Raw genomic sequence first — 7,199 nt, forward strand, 5'->3', positions numbered from 1 at the left:
ATCATCTCTTAAAAGTCTCTAAATTGCATCTTATTTATCCACCTTTTAACTAACTGCAAAAGGCAGGCAGACAATGGCACTGCATGTTTCTACCTCTTCCGGTGAACAATTATACTTCAGACATTATCTGGTCCATTGTTATATGGGTATTAAATGTGGCACCCAGGAGACAACACAAAGAGAAGCTTTGATGGAAAAGTTAGGGTGAAAGTAATGTGTTTTTTAAAACTTCTTTAAATTTATTATTTTTTTCACAGATTACATTTAATCTGCATGAGCCAAAAAGGCCGTTTGATTTAGTTTTAGTACCGCGTCTCAAGGTAGAGCAATGTTTTAGTTGCCTATATTTCTATCATTCCTTATCGACTGTAAGATTTAAAGACTGCGTCTTATTTTCTGACCACAATGGTGTGGTCAGTCAGACCACAGCTTTGGCTCAGGCATAAATATCTTAACAACTCTTCATTCGGCGGACGAAGCCTAAACTCTTAGGTTTCCTCACCACCAGGTCAGAGTTTCTCAACAAGGATGCATTGCCATGATGTTGAGATTCATTGTAATATCTTCTGTGATCCACTGACTTTTTATCAAGTACTGTCATCCAGACTCTTCTCATCCCCAGGGTGTCAAACACCGCTGTTTGTCTCAGTTGTTGGCGTCAGAGAGATATGCACAAGTTTCCCTTTGAGTCTAGGAGGAGGAGGCCTGATCATGTTGGATTGAACAAAGCCAGGACCTAAGATACAGATGTTGGAGGCCAAGTCAATGTGTCAATATTTGTTTTAAATAACCCAAACCGTCATCTTTTCCAAACCCTAACTAAGTAGTTTTTGTACCTAACCCCAACCAAAGACTGATCATGTAACATTTAATCCAAATCATGTTTTTATCTCTAACCATAACCACATTAGTTTTGGTCCCTCAACATGAGGCACATATGTGTCCATACAAAATGCACAAGCACACAAAGTCTTTTAGCGTCCATATGTAACGCAAACAGCTTTCACAACAGTATTTGATACAACGGGAATTACAACGCGTGTGCGTAAAGTCAGAATTTGATTTGTTTAAGTAATATCACAAGAAGTGAAACTACATATATTGTAGCAATGCTCTCCACCCAACGTTCACAAAGGTAAACATTAGCTTGTTTTGGCTAAGTCACTGACGCTATCATGTATCTTGCACAGTCAACATTCTCTTATTTAGATGAATGTAACTAACGCTATATTGTTTTGGCTAATATAGCAAGCAAAATTATATTTTTTTAGGCTAACGTATTGACTAATGTTACTGTTTAGTTAACGTAGCGATAGCTGATAATGTGAGCTGGGTGCAGCTCAACATAATGTACACTCAGTTCTGTTCAGTCTTTCAAAATAGTGTTTTTAAAAGAAGAGCAGGCTTTAAATACGTTGTACGTTCATTTGATAATAAAACTGTTTATTCAAACTCTCTCTCTCTCTCTCTCTCTCTCTCTCTCTCTCTCTCTCTCTCTATATATATATATATATATATATATATATATATATATATACACACACACACATATGTATTGGAGACAGAAGAGCTCAGTGCATTATTGAAGGTCCCCGGCAGCCGAGGCCCATGCAGCAAGAGATGACTCAAGGTCACCGGAGCCGCCCCTGTTGGTCAAATAGGACAGTTTGAACCGTAATCTTGAAAGTAGAAAGAGTGTTTGCCTTCCAAACCCGAACTGGGAGCTGGTTCCATTGAATGCCAAAAATGGCTTCCTACAGTCTGACATTCTGAGAGAGAAGCACTCTATTGGGATAAAAGGGGACGATACAATCTTTGAGATAAGATGGAGCTTGGCCATTTAGAGCTTTGTAGGTTAATAGGAGAATTTTCCATTTAATTTTTGATTTTATGGGAAGCCAATGAATGTGCATGTGCTGTACATATACTGTGGGAATATAATATATTTTATATGATCCTGTCAGTACTCTCGCTGCTACATTTTGTTCCAACTACTGGCCTTTTTAAGATTAATTGGACATCCTGACCACAATGAAATACAGTAGTCCGGCCTGGAAGTAGAAAATGCATGGATCAACTTTTCCACCTTGCGCTGAGGCAGGATGCTCCTGATATGATCAATATTGAATAAATGAAAGAACACAGCCCTAGAGATTGGCTGAATGTGTGAGTTAAAGGATACATCCTTCAAAAAAGACTCCAACATTTCTCACAGTGGTGCCACAAGTTAAGGTAATGTCCTCTCAAGGAACTGTTTGGTTGGATAAAGGACTTCTAACACTCAAGATCCATCACGCCAAGGTTCAGGTCGTTTATACCAAATGGTTTCCCCGACATGCACAACCCAGCGGATGTCAAACAACAACAACACCTGGTCGGCTCCTGACCTCATGCACCTTTAGTGTTGAACAGTGACACGCTAACCCTCGGAAACACTCGTCAGTTAGAACACCTCTCCAGGCTCATCGTTTTATGGCCTCGACTTCAAGTTGCTCCGCTGGTCCGAAGTGTCTCCGCATGTCTCTTGCATGCTCTCCCTGTGCCTGTGTGGGTTCTCTCCAGGTACTCCGGCTTCCTCCCACCATCCAAAGACATGCACCTCAGGTTCATTGGTGGTTCTACAAATGTCCCTGAGGTGTGAATGAGAGTGTGAACGGTCTTTGTTTCCGTCTGTCTCTACGTGTCCCTGTGATGGACTGGTGACCTGTCCAGGTGAACCCCGCCTTCACCCTAAGTGAGCTGGGATAGGCTCCACCCCCCGTGACCCTGTTCAGGATAAAGCCGTGTGACAGACATCTCACTATCACAAGTGTTTTTTTTACCAGCATAACTGACAGCAGTCACTGGAAGTATGGTGTTTTATTTCACACATCACAAATGTCCAATAATCACACGCAACGTCTGTGTGCTCTGTGCAGCAGCAGCCACCCTGCTGCTCCGTGTCCTCCGTCCTCTTGTCTGGTCACCTGCTTGGGTTTTTATGCGTGTTAGGGAGGGACAGTCGGGGATGTGATTCAGCTGGGGCTAATTAAGCCTCTTCCAGGCACCGTTCCCTGAACCACTCCCCCAATCAGTTCCCCCTGCAGCTGAGCCAAACCACGACCCGCCACCACAAGCCGGTATAGATAATGGATGGATGGATGATCAACAATGTCATGATCAAATAGGAGCTGCAACAGGTCAAGCTGATGGTACTTTGATAGAGCGCCCTCGCCTGGATGACAAGGCAAACTACTTCAAATGGTCTGCTGCGCATATAAAGCCTGATTTACGAAGATCTCAAATAAAAGGTACTAAATTGTATGTTTATTGCAAACGTTTGCACATTTATTTTGCCCCCGTTTTGCGGGTGATTTACTGAGTAATTGCATCATTGATATCAGGTGCAAATCGCTGGATTTAAATGAGAGTTTGTGTGTTGAAGTGATTCCAGCAATGGAAAGTATGGAGGGAAAACAGAATGCTACATGGGAGATTTTTAGCGAGTAAGTCACGTTGCCGTGGGAAAAACAAAAAGAACAATAGATGAAATTAAGATAAGATGGCAAGCTATTAAGCAAAATAAAGGCAGGTCCAGATCTTTCTGTGATGAGCAGCTGATGTTTCATTCAGCTCCTGGAGGTCTCGTGAACCAGATGAAGCTACCTGTGAATTCTGCAGGACTCATTCAGGATGTGACAGCTCACCTGAATAACAGGACTGGAGGGAGATCCAAGCAGAGATACGCTGGAACCACCCAGAGGCAGCAAAATGCTGAGTCGGAAGAAGTTTTGACTTTGCTAGTATTTCTTGGCTCCTCCTTGTTGTTGGCTGTCAATCATCTTTCACCAATCACAGTGGAGGAGGGGCGGGACAAACGCAGTTAACCACTGATTCAGAGTGACATTGCGAATGCTAATACGGGCCGAGTATCCAGACTGTTACTCCCAGCATAGAAAGCTGAAGCTGTGAACCACAGTCGGCGCAGCCAGGCTATCAGCCCTGAGGAGCAGTCTCTGACTTTTTGGATTGTTTGATTCCCTCATGTATATACAGTGGGTACGGAAAGTATTCAGACCCCTTTAAATTTTTCACTCTTTGTTTCATTGCAGCCATTTGCTAAAATCAAAAAAGTTCATTTTATTTCTCATTAATGTACACTCAGCACCCCATGTTGACAGAAAAAAAACAGAAATGTAGAAATTTGTGCAAATTTATTAAAAAAGAAAAACTGAAATATCACATGGTCATAAGTATTCAGACCCTTTGCTCAGTATTGAGTAGAAGCACCCTTTTGAGCTCATACAGCCATGAGTCTTCTTGGGAATGATGCAACAAGCTTTTCACACCTGGATTTGGGGATCCTCTGCCATTCTTCCTTGCAGATCCTCTCCAGTTCCGTCAGGTTGGATGGTGAACGTTGGTGGACAGCCATTTTCAGGTCTCTCCAGAGATGCTCAATTGGGTTTAGGTCAGGGCTCTGGCTGGGCCAGTCAAGAATGGTCACAGAGTTGTTCCGAAGCCACTCCTTTGTTATTTTAGCTGTGTGCTTAGGGTCATTGTCTTGTTGGAAGGTGAACCTTCGGCCCAGTCTGAGGTCCAGAGCACTCTGGAAGAGGTTTTCTTCCAGGATATCTCTGTACTTGGCCGCATTCATCTTTCCTTCAATTGCAACCAGTCGTCCTGTCCCTGCAGCTGAAAAACACCCCCATAGCATGATGCTGCCACCACCATGTTTCACTGTTGGGATTGTATTGGGCAGGTGATGAGCAGTGCCTGGTTTTCTCCACACATACCGCTTAGAATTAACGCCAACAAGTTCAATCTTGGTCTCATCAGACCAGAGAATCTTATTTCTCATAGTCTGGGAGTCCTTCATGTGTTTTTTGTCAAACTCTATGCGGGCTTTCATATGTCTTGCACTGAGGAGAGGCTTCCGTCGGGCCACTCTGCCATAAAGCCCCGACTGGTGGAGGGCTGCAGTGATAGTTGACTTTGTGGAACTTTCTCCCATCTCCCTACTGCATCTCTGGAGCTCAGCCACAGTGATCTTTGGGTTCTTCTTTACCTCTCTCACCAAGGCTCTTCTCCCACGATTGCTCAGTTTGGCTGGACGGCCAGGTCTAGGAAGAGTTCTGGTCGTCCCAAACTTCTTCCATTTAAGGATTATGGAGGCCACTGTGCTCTTAGGAACCTTGAGTGCTGCAGACATTATTTTGTAACCTTGGCCAGATCTGTGCCTTGCCACAATTCTGTCTCTGAGCTCCTTGGACAGTTCCTTCGACCTCATGATTCTCATTTGCTCTGACATGCACTGTGAGCTGTAAGGTCTTATATAGACAGGTGTGTGCCTTTCCTAATCAAGTCCAATCAGTTTAATTAAACACAGCTGGACTCCAATGAAGGAGTAGAACCATCTCAAGGAGGATCAGAAGGAATGGCAGCATGTGAGTTAAATATGAGTGTCACAGCAAAGGTCTGAATACTTATGACCATGTGATATTTCAGTTTTTCTTTTTTAATAAATTTGCACAAATTTCTACATTTCTGTTTTTTTTCTGTCAACATGGGGTGCTGAGTGTACATTAATGAGAAATAAAATGAACTTTTTTGATTTTAGCAAATGGCTGCAATGAAACAAAGAGTGAAAAATGTAAAAGGGTCTGAATACTTCCCGTACCCACTGTATCAAGAATCAGAGAATCGTGGAATTTAAGTAACCAACCAACCAAGACATCCTTAATTTGTTTAATATTTTAGTTAAAATGTGCATGCAGATGTTAGCAATTAGCTTAAATCACAAAGCTGCAGTCATTGCTGGAAAGTTGTTTCATTTTGTTTTTTCCTGTATACTTTTTCCAGTGGCCTTTCTTATTCATCACTCTTTGTCCTCTTCCGATTTTGAAAGACAAATCCAATGCTGTTATCGATCAACATTAAATAAAAAGCGAGAACTGTTACAGAAATTTTAATTATAAACTAAGAACTACATCTGAGAATTGTCAAGAGTCACTTTTGAACAGGTTTTAAATTCCCGACAGACAAAATGTTTCTGAGTGAATGAAATCAGTTTCATGAACCCAGGAAGTGAGGATCGAGGTCCCATCAAAGCGGTTCATCCGTCAAATCACTTCCTATTGTGTGAGTTGGAGAGGAGTTGGGGAGCAACGTGTCGATAATTACACTCAGCAGAATCACAGTTGTACTTCTTTGAGCCCTCCTGGATCTGAGGAGAAGTTCCACCCCCCTACCTGAGCAATCACATCTCCACAGACATTTTATTATAATCACAACCATTGACAACTTGCTAAAGTTTGAATTCACCTCCCTATTATCCTCCTCAACCATCCGTCCTGCTCCACTCTTTTCATTTATTTTCTCACTTGATTGTGCGCTCATGGACTCATCAGTCAGTGTTATTTAGTGAACTAGTCACGCAGTCACTCCTGCAGTCAGTCACTGCTTTACAAATGATTGAAACACTTCCATATTGAATAGTGCTGCCTCTTCTTTTCAAGCCACAGGCTCTCTCACACACTCCTCTAGCTAATGTTGCTAATTTTAATAGCTTGTGCCAGTTTAATTGGTTCCTAAACGCTGTAAGCTGAGTTCCCACTGTGTGTTTAATGAACAGGTAGCACTCCATGATTACAGCAATCTCAACCCACCACCCCGCTGCTACAGACTTCCTTCATATGCACACATGAACAGACAACACACACGTTGTCTCCGGCCTTGTGCGCAAATGGACAAAGGCAATTTGAGAGGCTCCTCAGCACTGCAGGATGCTGGGTAAATTAGAGCTGAGGACGACAGGGAGAGAGGGACCATGCAAGAGAGATAACAAAAGAAAATGAGGGGAGATGAGAGCGAAAAATGATTACTGTTATTTTTTTTTGTAGCAAAGAGAGGGAATCATTTCATAGCACATGGCAGTAAGTATTTTGCTCCTAAGATGTATGTGTTCTTTGTCTCATTATCTTCGGGTTGTATTTGACGTTCACACCGTGTCCTTGTGTTCATTTCTTTATTCAAAATTTTCCCTGCAATTCATCATATTGTTTAAAGAGTTCTTGAGTCAAAGTTAGCCTCCGCTCAGATGTCCAATGTTCCCTCTCATCTGCCTGCTTTCTGTCCTCTCGTGTTTCCTCTCCTCACTCCTCCCTTCTCTTCTCTAGTTTCCTCCTCTCCATCTGTTAGTCCTTGTCTATCCCGAGGCG

Source organism: Brachyistius frenatus, unplaced genomic scaffold, assembly GCF_029030835.1.
Source record: "Brachyistius frenatus isolate BFR_SWC_R1_liver_20210118 unplaced genomic scaffold, ASM2903083v1 Contig_328, whole genome shotgun sequence".
In the NCBI taxonomy this organism is placed as follows: Eukaryota; Metazoa; Chordata; class Actinopteri; family Embiotocidae; genus Brachyistius; species Brachyistius frenatus.